The following is a 15,919-nucleotide window of genomic DNA, read 5'->3' on the forward strand; positions in this document are numbered from 1 at the left end:
TGATATTCGGTTAAATAATAAAAGGTGAAGACAAAAGATAGACTCGACGAATTGAAGACGCAAACGACCAAAAAGCTCAAAAGTACAAAATACAATCAAAGTGGTTCCAATTATTGATAAGAAACGTCTCAAAATTACAAGAATACAAGATTCAAAATGCAAAGTACAAGATATTAAATTGTACACAAGGACGTTCGAAAATCTGGAACCGGGACCAGAGTCAACTCTCAACGCTCGACGCAACGGACTAAAAATTACAAGTCAACGGAGTACAAGAATATAATATAATATATATATAATTAAATTTAATTATATATTATATTATATAATAAATAAATAAGCAGCCCACGTTTTTGTAGACTTTTGAGCCTCCCCAGCTGGCCATGCGATCGCATGAGCCTGACGGGTAAAGCTCATGCGATCGCATGAGCACCTTTTCCAGCCCACATGCCCTATAAAAACGAGTGTTTGGTTCATCAATATCCATCTTTCTTTCTCTCTATCAAACGTATTATATATATATATATATATATATATATATATATATATATATATATATATATATATATATATATATATATATATATATATATATAATTTTAATTTTAATTTTAATTTTAATTTCTAATAATAAGGGTATGTTAGCGAATGTTGTAAGGGTGTAAGTCGAAATTCTGTCCGTGTAACGCTACGCTATTTTTAATCATTGTAAGTTATGTTCAACCTTTTTAATTTAATGTCTCGTAGCTAAGTTATTATTATGCTTATTTAATCCGAAGTAATCATGATGTTGGGCTAATTACTAAAATTGGGTAATTGGGCTTTGTACCATAATTGGGGTTTGGACAAAAGAACGACACTTGTGGAAATTAGACTATGGGCTATTAATGGGCTTTATATTTGTTTAACTATATGATAGTTTGTTAATTTTAGTATAAATATTTACAATTGGACGTCCCTATAAATAACCATATACACTCGATCGGACACGATGGGCGGGATATTTATATGTACGAATAATCGTTCATTTAACCGGACACGGGAATGGATTAATAGCCACTAGAATTATTAAAACAGGGGTGAAATTATGTACAAGGACACTTGGCATAATTGATAACAAAGTATTAAAACCTTGTTACAGTTTAAGTCCCCAATTAGTTGGAATATTTGACTTCGGGTATAAGGATAATTTGACGAGGATACACGCACTTTATATTTATGACTGATGGACTGTTATGGACAAAAACCAGACGGACATATTGAATAATCCAGGACAAAGGACAATTAACCCATGGGCATAAAACTAAAATCAACACGTCAAACATCATGATTACGGAAGTTTAAATAAGCATAATTATTTTATTTCATATTTAATTTCCTTTATTTTATATTTAATTGCACTTCTAATTATCGCACTTTTATTTATTGTTATTGTATTTAATTGCACTTTTAATTATCGTACTTTTTAATTATCGCACTTTTATTTATCGTAATTTTTTTTATCGTTATTTACTTTACGCTTTAAATTAAGTTATATTTATTTTTATTATTTTACATTAGGTTTTAACTGCGACTAAAGTTTTTTAAAATCGACAAACCGGTCATTAAACGGTAAAACCCCCCTTTTATAATAATAATATTACTTATTTATATATTTGTATTTTTATAAATTAAAACTAATATAGCGTTAAGCTTTGGTTAAAGATTTTTCCCTGTGGAACGAACCGGACTTACTAAAAACTACACTACTGTACGATTAGGTACACTGCCTATAAGTGTTGTAGCAAGGTTTAAGTATATCCATTCTTTAAATAAATAAATATCTTTTGTAAAATTGTATCGTATTTAATAGTATTTCCTAGTAAAATATACACTATTTCATATACGCCTCGCATAACATCAAGTATTTTTGGCGCCGCTGCCGGGGAACAAAATCTAGCTTAAAAGCCGGAAGCGCAACGCTAAATATAAAAAAAAGAATTTAATTTTTAGTTTACTTTTATAAAAATACGTTTTTATAAAAATACGTTTTAAATATTCGAAAATATAAAAAGAAAAACAAAAATATAAATATTTTTAAGAGTTTGTTAATTATTTAAGTTTTATAAAGTTTCTTTATTTTTATTTCATAAAAATATAAGTTTTATTTAAATATTTTGTGTTTATTTAAAACATAAAATCAAAACCAAAAATATATATATATATATATATATATATATATATATATATATATATATATATATAAATCTAGTTTTAAGATTTTTATTTATAAAATTATAAAATATTTCTATTTTTATTTTAGTTTTTAAAATATAAGTTTTATTAAATTTATATAAATATATTAATTAAAAACAGAAAAATAAAAAAATAATAATTACGAAACCTGTCAAACGAAACCACCTAATCTGAAATTTCATACCCCGCGACTTGCGGAGTTTGTTGCCAGGTTTACCGCAACTCGCGGAGCCACCCTGATACGACCAGAAACCCTAATCGCATTAATTACGGAGTATTATTAATTATTATTATTAATAAACCCTAAATTAGTTAATTAATTTATTATTTAGTTTAAGTTTTAATTAATTTGTAATAATTAATTTTAATTAGTTTTATTTATATATATAAAAGTAATAGTTTTATAAAATAAATAATATAAAAATAATATTTTTATAAAAATTGTACTTTTTACAACTTTAAGTTTATTTTTATATTTTATATCTTTTTATTTGTTTATTCGTAATATTTGTATTTTTCGCTCGTAATTAGTTTTAAGTTATAATTTTTGCCATAATTATTTTTACTTCTAGATTTTTAGGCTTTGCCGTAAATTCCCTTAAGTGCTTTTTCTTTAGACTAAGATTTAGGTGCTCTAGAATTTTGCGACGCCTTTTTAAGTTTTAGTTCCTTTTTAAGTTATTGCCATTTGGGATATAGTTGTACTTGTAAGCTTTAATATTTTTAGACGCAACTTTTAATTCTTAGTTTTTAGTTCCTTTTTAAGTTTCGACGCGCTACTTTCTTATTTTTATTTTTCGACGCCTTTTATTTTTCAACCCTTTTCTTTTTCGACCTATTTCGACGCACTCTTTCTTTTTCTTTCTTATTTCTCGCCATTCTAGTTTTTAGGACATATAATTTTTTTTTTCTACTTCTTCTCTAAATTTCTTTAAATTACGAAAATTTATTTTAAGTGGTTAAATTGATAGACATCAAAATTTTCTGGTTCGTAGTAATAGTTGGATTTGTACGTGGACTGGGTAATTGGAGCCAAACAGTACTTAATTATATTGAGACCAAACGAATCCTGCCCCTCTGCTGCATCTTTTGGCTATTCGAAATGTGGGCAAAATCAGAAAAGTCTATTAATTGAATAACTTATATAATTTATCTTTCCTTTTAAAAACTAATAGGATATTCAGTGAATGCACCGAGCAAGACGTTCACCACCTTTTGTACGTTCACCACCTGTAACTCTATCAAGACATCTAGCAAATATTGTCGCCGTTGATTTTTCTTTAGAATCGTCATCCAGTCGACCAAGTACTCCAATTCAAATTTCCGATAATCCATTTTTTGAACTCGACCTCACAATTGAGAATCCGGAGAATATTCAGGGACAATTCATAGATCCTGAACCATTAATTTTTCCTCCGGAACCACCAATCATTCAAACAGAGATTGTTGAGGAACGAACCATTAAATCAGAATCCTCTAGTGATTCAGATTCAACAAATTCAATCATGGAAAATCTGGAACCTTTAAGTATGGAAGACCGAATGTGAGCTAAACGCACTGGCCAAGGTCACGCAATTACTCATCCAGACATTAATGCGCCAGATTATGAAATCAAAGGACAAATTCTACACATGGTGATTAATCAATGCCAATTTAGTGGTGCGCCGAAGAAAGATCCAAATGAACATCTTCGTACCTTTAATAGGATCTGCACACTATTTAAAATCCGAGAAGTTGAGGATGAACAGATATATCTCATGTTATTTCCCTGGACTTTAAAGGGAGAAGCCAAAGATTGGTTGGAATCGTTACCTGAAGGAGCGATCGATACATGGGACGTTTTAGTTGAAAAATTTCTTAAACAATTCTTTCCGGCATCTAAAGCCGTAAGACTTCAAGGAGAAATTGTTACGTTCACACAGAAACCGAATGAAACTCTATATGAGGCGTGGACAAGATTTGGAAAGTTATTAAGAGGATGTCCGCAATATGGTTTAGACACCTGTCAAATAGTACAAATATTCTACCAAGGATGCGACATCACTACAAGGAAAGACATAGATATTGCAGCTGGTGGTTCTATTATGAAGAAAATCGAAACTGATGCTTATAAAATTATTGATAACACTGCTTCTCACTCACATGAGTGGCACCAAGAAAAAGATATCATTAGATCATCTAAAGCAGCTAGAGCCGATTCTAGCCATGACTTAGATTCCATTTCCGCAAAGATAGATACTGTCGAGAGACGAATGGAAAAGATGACTAAGGATATACACTCAATACGAATTAGTTGTGAGCAGTGTGGAGGACCACATTTGACAAAAGATTGTCTCAATATTGAACTAACAATGGAACAAAGAGAGAATATTTCATACATAAACCAAAGGCCTGGAAATAATTATCAGAATAATTATCAACCGCCAAGACCGATTTACAATCAAAACCAGAATTATAACCGAAATGTTCCATACAACAACCAACAAGGTCCTAGCAATCAACAAGTATCCAATAATACTTACAATCAGCAAAGACCTAATTTTCAAAACAAACCACCACAAACCGATGATAAAAAGCCGAATTTAGAAGATATGATGACGAAGCTAGTTGAAACTCAAACGCAGTTTTTCACATCTCAGAAACAAACTAATGAACAAAATGCTCAAGCATTTAGAAATCAACAAGCTTCTATTCAAAATCTGGAACAAGAAGTAAGTAACCTATCAAGGTTAATAGGTGAAAGAAAACCGGGAAGTCTACCTAGTGATACAAATGCTAACCCCCGAAATGAAACAGCTAAAGCCATTACCACAAGAAGTTGTATTACACTTAAACCATCTGAAATACCTGTAATTTCTGAGAAAGCTATTCCTACTCCACAAGAACCACAACCTGAACAAGATAAGGAAAAAGAACCGGTAGTTGAAAAGGTTAATGAAGATAACACAGTTAAAGCTAAACCTTATGTTAAACCATACCAACCACCACTTCCTTACCCGAGTAAAATGAAGAAAGAGAAACTTGAAGCCGAGCAATCCAAATTCTTGGATATGTTTAAACAGATAAATGTAAATCTTCTTTTCATTGATGTAATTTCAGGAATGCCTAGATATGCTAAATTTTTGAAAGATCTAATCTCGAATAGAAAGAAAATGGAAGAACTCTCGGCTGTTACTATGAATGCTAATTGTTCAGCAGTGCTGTTGAATAAGATACCAGAAAAATTATCTGATCTAGGAAGTTTCAAAATTCCATGTTTTCTGGGTAGTCTTAGTTCAATAGAAGCATTGGCAGACTTATGTGCTAGTATAAATTTAATGCCGTATTCACTATACGCTAAACTAGACCTTGGAGAATTGAAACCAACAAAAATAAGCATACAACTAGCTCGGTGCATTCAATAAAATATCCAAGAGGGATAATGGAGAACATGCTAGTTAAAGTTGGTACTTTAGTATTTCCAGTAGATTTTGTTGTTCTGGACATGGAAGAAGATTCTCAAGTTCCTCTCATATTAGGAAGACCATTCTTAAACACGGCTAAAGCAATGATAGACGTGTTTGGTAAGAAACTGACCCTAAGTATAGAGGACGAGAGTGTTACCTTTTTAGTTGATAGAGCTATGCAACAACCGCAATCTGCAGATGATACATGCTATTATATTCAAACCATAGATTCACATGCAGAATTGTTAGAAGAATTTCCAGAATTACAAGGAACATGAGAATGTTCTTTAGGAGAAGGAACTGAACCAATTGATGAAACCGAAATGTTAGCTACACTAATGGCTAATGGATATGAACCAACAACAGAAGAAATTCAAATGCTAAAAGAGGAAGACATATATCAATATAAATCATCGATAGAAGAACCACCAACACTAGAGTTAAAGCCACTTCCAAACCATTTGGAATACGCTTATTTACATGGTGAATCTGAATTACCTGTAATAATATCGTCTTCTCTTACTGAAAATGAAAAATCTCAACTCATTTCTGTATTAAAAGCTCATAAACCAGCCATTGCATGGAAGATTCATGATATTAAAGGAATAAGTCCTTCGTATTGCACACATAAAATCCTTATGGAAGAAGGTCATAAAACGTATGTGCAACGCCAACGAAGACTAAATCCGAATATGCAAGATGTAGTTAAAAAAGAAATTATTAAACTGCTAGATGCAGGTTTAATTTATCCAATTTCTGATAGTCCATGGGTAAGCCCAGTTCAATGCGTGCCTAAGAAAGGTGGCATGACTGTCATCACAAATGAAAAAAATGAGCTTATTCCTACTAGGACTGTAACAGGATGGCATGTATGTATTGATTATAGAAAATTAAATGACGCCACCAGAAAAGATCACTTTCCCTTACCTTTCATTGATCAAATGTTGGAAAGATTAGCCGAAAATAGTTACTATTGTTTTCTTGACAGATTTTTCGGATATTTTCAAATTCCAATAGCACCCGAGGACCAAGAGAAAACCACATTCACGTGCCCTTATGGTACTTTTGCTTACAAACACATGCCATTTGGACTTTGTAACGCCCCTGCAACCTTTCAAAGGTGCATGATGGCGATTTTTCACGACATGATAGAAGAATGCATGGAAGTTTTCATGGATGACTTTTCAGTCTTCGGTGATACATTTGAATCATGTCTAGTGAATCTTGAACGAATGCTTATTAGATGCGAACAATCAAATCTAGTACTTAATTGGGAGAAATGTCATTTCATGGTTAAAGAAGGCATCGTTCTTGGACATAAAATTTCAAAGGAAGAAATTGAAGTGGATAGAGCTAAAGTAGATGTAATTGCTAAACTTCCACATCCCACCAATGTTAGAGGAGTTAGGAGGTTTCTAGGGCATGCCGGTTTTTACCGACGTTTTATAAAAGATTTTTCTAAAATTGCCACTCCTATGAATAAACTCCTAGAAAAGGATGCTCCATTCATCTTTTCAGATGAATGTATCAAATCTTTTAATATTCTTAAAGAGAAACTCACTAATGCGCCGATCATGATAACATCAAATTGGAATCTACCGTTTGAACTAATGTGCGATGCAAGTGATTTAGCAATGAGAGCCGTTTTAGGACAAAGGACTGAAAAACGATTTCAACCTATATATTATGCTAGTAAGACGTTACAAGGAGCACAAACGAACTACACAACTACTGAAAAAGAACTCCTTGCTATTGTCTTTGCTTTTGACCAATTTCGTTCATATCTCGTTCTAGCAAAAACGGTGGTCTATACCGACCATTCTGCTCTTAGATACCTATTTTCGAAACAAGATGCCAAACCAAGATTAATCCGTTGGATCTTACTCTTACAAGAGTTCGATATTGAAATCTGAGATAAAAGAGGAGCAGAAAATCTCGCCGCTGATCATCTTTCTCGTCTTGAAAATCCCGAATTAGAAGTTCTAAATGAATCAGCCATACAAGACAACTTTCCTGATGAATATCTATTGAAGATAGATTATAATGAAATACCATGGTTTGCAGACTATGTAAACTACTTAGTTTGTGGATTCCTTGAGAAAGGATTGTCGTTCCAAAAACGAAAGAAATTCTTCAGTGATATAAAACACTATTTCTGGAAAGATCCACATTTGTTTAAAAGTTGTCCTGATGGAATAATACGCCGATGTGTATTCGGAGATGAAGCTAGTAAAATCTTAAACCATTGTCACACAGGACCAACAGGAGGGCATTATGGGCCTCAACTAACAGTAAAAAAAGTTTATGATGCCAGATTCTATTGGCCTACAATTTACAAAGACGCACACCTTCTTTGCAAATCCTGTGATGCTTGTCAAAGGGCCGGAAAAATAAGTCATCGTGATGAAATGCCACAAAATGTCATTCAAGTATGTGAAGTATTTGACATTTGGAGTATTGACTTTATGGGTCCATTTCCTAAATCTCATAATAATCTCTACATTCTCGTAGCCATTGATTATGTATCTAAATGGGCGGAAGCACAAGCTCTCCCAACTAACGATGCACGAGTTGTAGTCAACTTTTTAAAACGTCTTTTTGCAAGGTTTGGAACACCGAAAGCTTTAATAAGTGATCGGGGTACTCATTTTTGTAATAATCAACTTGAGAAAGTTCTTAAAAGATATGGAGTAACTCATAAAATCTCCACTGTATATCATCCACAAACAAGTGGACAAGTTGAAAATACCAACTGAGCTTTAAAACGTATTCTAGAGAAAACCGTAGGATCAAATCCGAAGAAATGGTCCATAAAATTGGAGGATGCACTCTGGGATTTTAGAACAGCCTACAAAACTCCAATTGGAACCACACCTTTTAGACTCGTTTACGGAAAAGCATGTCATCTTCCAGTAGAAATTGAACACAAAGCATTTTGGGCTTTGAAGACATGTAATCTTGATTTACATGAAGCTGGACGTCTACGATTAAGTCAATTAAACGAATTAGAAGAATTAAGACATGAAGCATATGAAAATTCGTTAATCTATAAAGAAAGAACGAAGAAATGGCATGATAAAAGAATCAGAAGTTCAAAAGAATTTAAAGAAGGAGATAGAGTTCTTCTTTTCAATTCACGATTCAAGCTATTTCCTGAAAAATTGAAATCAAGATGGTCTGGACCATTCATAGTCAAAAGAGTTTTCCCATACGGAACGATAGAATTAATAAATTCAAATGGGATTGAATTTAAGGTTAATGGTCACAGAGTTAAACACTACATAGATAGTCCGATGGAAGTCGACAACGAAGTTAATCACAATTTCGATATCACAGCTAACTAAGTGTGGGGAGAATCAAGTCTTTTAAAGGATAATATGTATTTCTGTTAGAGTTAGATTTTCTGTTTTCGTGTAGTTCTCGAAAATGGAACCCGAATGGTCTTTCCCTAGCAGAACCTAAAGAACTAGTCTTCTCCCCCTATTCTGAATTTTTATTTTTTAGGTTTTTACGAAATGAAGACTTTCTGTAAACTAAACTATGGTCTAATGCTACACGCTTTGATTACTAAACGTAATAATGACACACTTCCGAGTGAACTGGTATCAGTAATCAGAAAAAAATTGGACGGAGTAAGAAAAGAATCCAGATGCGAAGATAATAAGTTACAATTTGGTAAAGGAAAATCAAAATCCGCAGCGAAAAGAAGAGCACGACACCTTGAAAGATGTCACAAATGCGGAAAATGGTCTCACAAAGGTAAATGTTCAAATAATCAAACCTATTCAAACACCGAATTTGTTACTTTATGCAGAGATGGACCGTTCATATGTTTAGAAGAAAAAACATTGAATGCTCGAGGTTACGCCTATGTAGCCATGGAAAATCAATTAGTCCGACTATCTTATGAGTGGGCTAGAGCATATCACTAAGAATACAATTTCACAGGTAAGTTTGTACAGTTTTTTTTTTAACCTTTTGATAATAAACGATAATTTGTTCGCTATAAAGTATTAAATTGGTATTCGATAAAATTAGGCCTTGCGACCGAAATTATTGATATCATACAAAAATTTATTACATCACTGCGAAATTTAACGTTTATTCTTAAGGTATAAATATCTTTAATCAATCAACTCAAAATATTTCAAAAATTCGTCATGAGTTAAATTAGGTTATGGAACCGAAATTACTTTACCGAAAAGAGGGGCGTATATTTTTGATAATATTTGATTGATTAAAGTGGGATAAAAGACCAAAAAGATTTTTAATTTTATTTTTACTTTGTTTTTAAAATTAATATTAAAATAATATTGTAAACTTGTTTAAATCAATATATTTAAAATTGTAAATATCTGAAAAATTAATATTTTTAATATAAGTTTGTATGTATAAAAACAAAAATATAATTTAAGTTTGGTGTGAATTTTTAATATGAATTTTTAAATTTTATGCATTTTAAATTTAAGTTTGGTGTGAATTTAAAAACAAAAATTTACTTTATTTCGTAAGTTAAAAATATGATTTTTAAAATTCGTCGTAAGTTGAAGACTAGGTCTTTGAACCGAAATTACTTTACCCGAGGGAGGGACGAGAACTTTTATTATCATTATTTTTAATCTTATTGAATTAAAGTATGCCAAAAACATTTTAAAAAAAAAAAAACCCAAAAATCTTTACTTTTAAAACCGCGCTTTGAATTGACGAATTTTAAAATTTTGTCGAGGGACGGACTAGGACAACGATCCAAAACGCCCTCGCTCCTAAAAAGAAACAAATTTTTAAAATTTTATTAATTTATGTTTTAGAAATTATAACCTTTTTAAGTTAAAAAAAAAACGCCAATATGTTTGGAAACTTTGGTAAAATTTAATCATTTCTACGCTAATCACCCTCAATAATTTAAATTGTTACTGATTTCTTGCAAATGAGGGCATTGCAAGATCTTAAGTGTGGGAAGGGATTAAATTCTTTCGGATTTTTAAAATTTTTAACTTATACACTTGGTTACCATTAGAAATACTAGTAAAGCAGTAGTTGTATTAGAATCTAGTGCTCTCTGATAATAAAGAACATCCCTAGTCTTATATACTGACTACCCAATTCTAGTAAAATTTTTCAAAATTTTCAATTAAATGAATTCAAAATCATGTTTATACATATTTATGAACGATAAAACTAGGTGTTAACACCGAAATTATTGTTACCCCAGAAAGGACATAAATTGAGAAATAAACCAAAATGTTAGAATTCATTTAAAATGGAATAGAGGACAATAAAAAGGAAAATAAAAAGCCAAGTGTGGGAAAAATTATCAAGTTATTTAAAACATATATAACATATTTTTGTACAAATAACTGAAGATACTTTTGTTTTGGACAATTTCTAAAAAGTTTTACCCGATTTACTGTAAGAAAGATGGATCTACACGATGAATCAATTCCATCATAAAAAGGAAGTAAAGTCTTCCGAAAAAGAAACGCGCTTCTTGATTTAGGTCAAGAAGTTGTCATCCAGACCAGCTGTAGATTGACGAAAAATCTAGAAAAGTCATCACTAAAATCAGCAGGAAATCCACGGACCTCAGCATCAAACAGGGTCGCCAAGTGGTCAGATTTATCCTAACCATGAGAAGGATTTATCTCGTACAATGGGGGGTACCGTGCAAATTAGCTTGATAAGACTAATGAATCAGATCCCCAGAAAGGATAATCTCCTTAAAGATCAAAAATCAGCTTTTAAGACTGATATTACTCAATCCTAGAGATTGACCTTAAAGATTGAGAATTACAAACTCATGGAATTCGATGATATCTAAACTCGAGCTTGAACGAGAAAATATTTTGATCAAAATTACAAACCGGTTTGTTTTCTGAAAACCCATTTTCAATGCGTTCATTACCTTTGAACGTAAAATCCTAGGAATTCACCTGGAATTCATTAGGTCACCTGAACCAAATCGGGTGTAAACCGTAAGAACGGTGGTTACATAGCATGGTCGAAGACAGGACCTTGTGCCAGACCGAAAAATTATAAGGGTGAGCTTTACTATTGCTCCTACAAAGGATAGTAATTGCGTCCGACACGTTATAGACCATAATTAAAAGCATGTCAGGGGATATTGCCTTAACAGTTGTTTGTTCAAAGCTTCCATTTACAACCGGACGGTAGTTTATCGAAAGGTAATATACGGAGCAAGTATACTGGATGTGTTGCTTTCCCAATACAAGGTTAGCAAGTGGGTGACACAAAACCGCAAGTTTTGAGCTAAAAATTTCAAATATGAAACCCACCAAACCCACAAAAAGAATTTGCAAACACCGGTGAAGGGTTATTCAGGAAAACTTATCTAGGGTAAAAGCTAGATTGAATTTTCAAGAGATCAAATGTTTTCATAAAGATCCAATGTCCTTAATGGATCTAAATTTTTATAGTCATGTGAGACTGTAAACCACATCGTTACTACCATTGTTTATACCGCCGTATAGAAATCACTGATGTACAAAGTGTGAAGAATAAAGAAGTGATTCTAGTATATTTTAAGAATATATTGCTTGAGGACAAGCAACGCTCAAGTGTGGGAATATTTGATAATGCTAAAAACGACCATATATTTCATAGCATTATTCCTCAAGAAAGACAAGCTTTTAGTTGCAATTGTCCTATTTACAAGTGATATTCGATTAAATAATAAAAGGTGAAGATAAAAGATAGACTCGACGAATTGAAGACGCAAATGACCAAAAAGCTCAAAAGTACAAAATACAATCAAAGTGGTTCCAATTATTGATAAGAAACGTCTCAAAATTACAAGAATACAAGATTCAAAACGCAAAGTACAAGATATTAAATTGTACGCAAGGACGTTCGAAAATCCGGAACCGGGACCAGAGTCAACTCTCAACGGTCGACGTAACGGACTAAAAATTACAAGTCAACGGAGTACAAGAATATAATATAATATATACATAATTAAATTTAATTATATATTATATTATATAATAAATAAATAAGCAGCCCACGTTTTTGTAGACTTTTGAGCCTCCCCAGTTGGACATGCGATCGCATGAGCCTGAAGGGTAAAGCTCATGCGATCGCATGAGCACCTTTTCCAGCCCACATGCCCTATAAAAACGAGTGTTTGGTTCATCAATATCCATCTTTCTTTCTCTCTATCAAACGTATTATATATATATATATATATATATATATATATATATATATATATATTATAATTTTAATTTTAATTTTAATTTCTAATAATAAGGGTATGTTAGCGAATGTTGTAAGGGTGTAAGTCGAAATTCTGTCCGTGTAACGCTACGCTATTTTTAATCATTGTAAGTTATGTTCAACCTTTTTAATTTAATGTCTCGTAGTTAAGTTATTATTATGCTTATTTAATCCGAAGTAATCATGATGTTGGGCTAATTACTAAAATTGGGTAATTGAGCTTTGTACCATAATTGGGGTTTGGACAAAAGAACGACACTTGTGGAAATTAGACTATGGGCTATTAATGGGCTTTATATTTGTTTAACTAAATGATAGTTTGTTAATTTTAATATAAAGATTTACAATTGGACGTCCCTATAAATAACCATATACACTCGATCGGACACGATGGGCGGGATATTTATATGTACGAATAATCGTTCATTTAACCGGACACGGGAATGGATTAATAGCCACTAGAATTATTAAAATAGGGGTGAAATTATGTACAAGGACACTTGGCATAATTGATAACAAAGTATTAAAACCTTGTTACAGTTTAAGTCCCCAATTAGTTGGAATATTTGACTTCGGGTATAAGGATAATTTGACGAGGATACTCGCACTTTATATTTATGACTGATGGACTGTTATGGACAAAAACCAGACGGATATATTGAATAATCCAGGATAAAGGACAATTAACCCATGGGCATAAAACTAAAATCAACACGTCAAACACCATGATTACGGAAGTTTAAATAAGCATAATTATTTTATTTCATATTTAATTTCCTTTATTTTATATTTAATTGCACTTCTAATTATCGCACTTTTATTTATTATTATTGTATTTAATTGCACTTTTAATTATCGTACTTTTTAATTATCGCAATTTTATTTTATCGCACTTTTATTTATCGCAATTTTCTTATCGTTATTTACTTTACGCTTTAAATTAAGTTATATTTAGTTTTATTATTTTACATTAGGTTTTAACTGCGACTAAAGTTTTTTAAAATCGACAAACCGGTTATTAAACGGTAAAAAACCCCCCTTTTATAATAATAATATTACTTATTTATATATTTGTATTTTTATAAATTAAAACTAATATAGCGTTAAGCTTTGGTTAAAGATTTTTCCCTGTGGAACGAACCGGACTTACTAAAAACTACACTACTGTACGATTAGGTACACTGCCTATAAGTGTTGTAGCAAGGTTTAAGTATATCCATTCTTTAAATAAATAAATATCATGTGTAAAATTGTATCGTATTTAATAGTATTTCCTAGTAAAATATACACTATTTCATATACGCCTCGCATAACATCAAAAGGTATAAATTGTAAACCCTAACTCTATTAAATCTGATTTTTATTGAAGTTTCATAGTAGATGACGTCTATTGCCCGATTCATAGTGTTTGTATGCTTGTTTAATCGTTAGATTGTTCGTATTGATTGTTTTGATTAAAAGTCGAATTGCTTTGTGATGATTCTGATAAAATTGATTTAATTACTGTTATTACAATGTATCTAGATTGATTGGTGTCGAAAAACTATTGAGTTTGTTTCTTTGAATCGCTTAATTTCGTTTCCGTATGCTTAAGTTATAACCGTTTGAGTTATCGTTGTGTTTTTATGCTTGATCAAAAAACGGGTATTGATGGGTCACGAATTGGCTTATGTATAGATTACCATTGGATAGATAATTCAAAAACACTTAGGCTACACTAGGATATCGTGTCATTTGCTTGAGTAAAACTCGTGATATGCCTAATCGAATGAAAATGTAGATTTTTCCAGCACAAGCATGAAAATGGACTTGTATGCTAAAATGAATTGACTTATGAGATTAGAGCTTTTCATATCTGTAATGTACATAAAAAGTACTTCACTTTTCATGAAGATATCATGGTCTAATTGTATCTAGATCTTCAGATAATTGCATGCGCAAGTGACTAGCTAAACTAGGATCGAATCTGCCACTTGTTCTCTGATTTGTACTCTGTGGTTTGTGTTTTGTGAATTAACATGAATTCTTCTGGAATATGAATCTTTATATGTTATGTGATATATGTTTAGTTTGTTGCAACCTCTGAAACCTTATGAATTGGGCACGCTAGGGCCATAGTTTTCGAAATTTCTGAATTGAGCTGAAACAGAACATCCAACTTGAATGAATAAACTGTACCAATTGGCTGAACTAAAGTTGCTCATTTTCAGATATATGATATTTTGACTTGTCCTTGAAGCATGGCCACTGACTTTGCTTTAATTGCATGTCCCTAGCTCTGGTTATAGCCATTACGAGATCAGTGCGCGGTCAGAAACTGATTTAGTAAACCATAAATGTACCCCTTCTGAAACCCGACATGTAGACCTCGTATGAGACCCTAGCCGGACTGTTTGGAATCGATTTTGAGTTTACTTGTGATTTCAGCTTTCCATGTTACCATGAATTACGTGCTATGAGATATTATGCATTGTTTGCAACATGTACATGAACGTTATACATGACGATAAACTGTGATCGTGTAATTAACCATTTGTGATCTAAAATGTGTTGTTTGACTTAGTTGACATGTTGACCAACATTTGACATGAACCTACTGATGTTGACTTTATTTGACTACTTTGACCAAGTTTGACTTTTGGTTTGACTTTGGTTAAATTTGTTTGACTTGCATGAATTAGTTGACTTTTACTTTGAAACGCATCGAGTCGAGCAATAAGACAACTTACTCTATGAAACCACTATTATAAAAGACATATATGTTAACCAACCTAAATATGTATACTTAGGTTACACTTCTCGGTACTAAATCGCACAAGTTATTTGTCTACTTTTCAATCCAAGCTTTATCGAAGGTGAGTCTACAGTCCCGCTTTTTAAATATTTTCAGGAATGAGAATACTCATTGTTGTACTTACATTTTTAAATGCTTTTATGTTGACACAAGTACTTTATTATACATATTGAGTTTGTTCACAAAGCCCCTAGCTTGAATACTTTTATTA

Source organism: Rutidosis leptorrhynchoides, chromosome 5, assembly GCF_046630445.1.
Source record: "Rutidosis leptorrhynchoides isolate AG116_Rl617_1_P2 chromosome 5, CSIRO_AGI_Rlap_v1, whole genome shotgun sequence".
In the NCBI taxonomy this organism is placed as follows: domain Eukaryota; kingdom Viridiplantae; phylum Streptophyta; class Magnoliopsida; order Asterales; family Asteraceae; genus Rutidosis; species Rutidosis leptorrhynchoides.